Here is a 3,296-nt window from a genome sequence, read left to right as displayed (position 1 = left end):
GTTGCCGTCGTCTCCACCTCCTTCCCGCGCCCCGTTGCCCCGGACCCTACGACCCCCTGTGAGCCGCCACCCCCTCCTTCCTCTCCCTGCTCGCTGTACGGCGCCGCCCCCGGCCGCGTCGGCTGCGCCCGCGCCCCGCGCGTGGCCATGCTCGTGCTGCTCCCCGCCTCCCCACACTGACCGCGCCCCAGGCGCGCCCTCGACCCCAGCCTCCCGCAGCTCTCTCCAGCACAGACCCCATTCGCGCGACCGCGCCCTCGCGTCGTCCAGCCGCGCCCTGCTCCCTCCCTTGGCGCGTCGTGCGCTCGTCGCCGACGCTCCTCTGTCAGCGTCCGTGCGTTGCCAAGCCATGGCTGCTTGTGCCACTGCCGGCGGGCCCTACCCTGTTTTATTAGTAACAATCATGTTTAGTGCAATCACTAACTAGCCACTGACCCGTGAGGTCCGTTTCACTAATTAGTCCAACTAGACAACTAAAATAACCTTTTAAATAATGTGTCCATGACATGTAGGTCCCAGCTGTAAATAACCCTTCATTTAAAATGTGACACTGACTTGTGGCCCTCGTGTCCTAATCAACCTAAACAAAATAAACCTAAGTAACTCTAGTCTATGATATGTGGCCCCACATGTCTGTTGGACCAGTCAACTAGGACTGTTGACTGTGGACTCAACAGCTAGCAGGTCCCACCTGTCATACACGTGCACACACTGCTGGGTACACTTCGTGTACCCATAGCAGTTCTTGTATTTAATAATTTCGAATTAATAAAAAATTCAAAATATTATTAAAACTTTGAAAAATCATATATAATAAATCGTAGCTCGAATGAAAATACTTTATACATGAAAGTTGCTCAGAACGACGAGACGAATCCGGATACGCAGTCCGTTCGTCCGCCACACACCCCTAACCTATCGAACTCGCAACTTTCCCCCTCCGGCTCCTCTGCCCGAAAACACGAAACACCGGGAATACTTTCCCGGATGTTTTCCCCCCTTCACCGGTATCACCTACTACCGCGTTAGGGCACACCGAACACCGCGTATTGCCTTGTTATATTTTGTGATGCTTTGTTTGCTCTGTATTCATTATTTCTTCCCCCTCTTCTCTCCGGTAGACTACGAGACCGACGCTGCTGCTGACCAGTTCGACTACGGAGTTGACGACCCCTCTCTCTTGCCAGAGCAACCAGGCAAGCCCCCCCTTTGATCACCAGATATCGCCTACTCTTCTCTATACTGCTTGCATTAGAGTAGTGTAGCATGTTACTGCTTTCCGTTAATCCTATTCTGATGCATAGCCTGTCATTGCTGCTACAGTCATTGATACCTTACCCGCAATCCTATATGCTTAGTATAGGATGCTAGTTTATCATCATTGGCCCTACATTCTTGTCAGTCTGCCTTGCTATACTATCGGGCCGTGATCACTTGGGAGGTGATCACGGGTATATACTATACATACATACATACTATACAGATGGTGACTAAAGTCGGGTCAGCTCATTGAGTACCCGCAAGTGATTCTGACGAGGGGGCTGAAAGGACAGGTGGCTCCATCCCGGTAGAGGTGGGCCTGGGTTCCCGACGGCCCTCGACTGTTACTTTGTGGCGGAGCGACAGGGCAGGTTGAGACCACCTAGGAGACAGGTGGGCCTGGCCCTGTTTGGCGTTCGCGGATACTTAACACGCTTAACGAGATCTTGGTATTTGATCTGAGTCGGCAACGAGCCTATACGCACTAACCATCTACGTGGGAGTAGTTATGGGTATCCCGACGTCGTGGTATCAGCCGAAGCACTTCAGACGTCAGCGACGGAGCGGCGCGCGCCGAATTGGACTGGAACGCCACTAGGCTAGGTCTGCTTTCGGCCGCGTACGCAACGTGCAGGTGTGCTATGGGCGATGGGCCCAGACCCCTGTGCGCTTAGGTTTAGACCGGCGTGCTGGCCTCTCTGTTGTGCCTAGGTGGGGCTGCGACGTGTTGATCTTCCGCGGCCGGGCATGACCCAGGAAAGTGTGTCCGGCCAAATGGGATCAAGCGTGTTGGGTAAGTTGGTGCACCCCTGCAGGGAAGTTAATCTATTCGAATAGCCGTGATATTCGGTAACAGGACGACTTGGAGTTGTACCTTGACCTTATAACAACTAGAACCGGATACTTAATAAAACACAACCTTCCAAGTTCCACAGACAACCCGGTGATCGCTTTTCTACAGGGCGACGAGGAGAGGATCGCCGGGTAGGATTATGCTATGCGATGCTACTTGGAGATGCTACTTGGATATGCTACTTGGAGGACGTCAATCTACTCTCTTCTACATGCTGCAAGACGAAGGTGACCAGAAGCGTAGTCTTCGATAAGACTAGCTATCCCCCCTTATTCTGGCATTCTGCAGTTCAGTCCACTGATATGGCCCTTTACACATATACCCATGCATATGTAGTGTAGTTCCTTGCTTGCGAGTACTTTGGATGAGTACTCACGGTTGCTTTCTCCCCCCCTTTTCCCCCTTTCCTTTCTTTCTGGTTGTCGCAACCAGATGCTGGAGTCCAGGAGCCAGACGCCACCGTCGACGACGACCCCTACTACACCGGAGGTGCCTACTACTACGTGCTGCCCGCTGACGACGACCTGGAGTAGTTTAGGAGGATCCCAGGCAGGAGGCCTGCGCCTCTTTCGATCTGTATCCCAGTTTGTGCTAGCCTTCTTAAGGCAAACTTGTTTAACTTATGTCTGTACTCAGATATTGCTGCTTCCGCTGACTCGTCTATGATCGAGCACTTGTATTCGAGCCCTCGAGGCCCCTGGCTTGTATTATGATGCTTGTATGACTTATTTTATTTGTAGAGTTGTGTTGTGATATCTTCCCGTGAGTCCTTGATCTTGATCGTACACATTTGCGTGCATGATTAGTGTACGATTGAATCGGGGGCGTCACAGTACCCATTGCCATTCCTACCTCCCCTTCCGGGACCTCCCCTTCCCTATCTTCATCCGCTACTCCCACTGCTTCCTCGCGATCACCACCATGGTCGCCCCCTCTGCCGCCCCACCTCCTGGCCCATCCCCTCTCAACATTCATACATGTCATATCTCAAACCACACAAAATTCAAACTCGATCCCGCTGAGAACAACTACATCAAATAACACACCTTCTTGACTTGCGTTCTCCTCCAATATGGCGTCCAAGATCATGCCTATCATTCGCCCCCAGCCGATCCCGACGCTGCCTGGCTTGCCGTCGACCAGAGGCTTACTCACTGGATCTTCTTCACCTTAGTTGATTCCC

This window comes from Triticum dicoccoides, chromosome 4B, assembly GCF_002162155.2.
Source record: "Triticum dicoccoides isolate Atlit2015 ecotype Zavitan chromosome 4B, WEW_v2.0, whole genome shotgun sequence".
Classification (NCBI taxonomy): domain Eukaryota; kingdom Viridiplantae; phylum Streptophyta; class Magnoliopsida; order Poales; family Poaceae; genus Triticum; species Triticum dicoccoides.
This window is presented reverse-complemented; position numbering follows the sequence as displayed.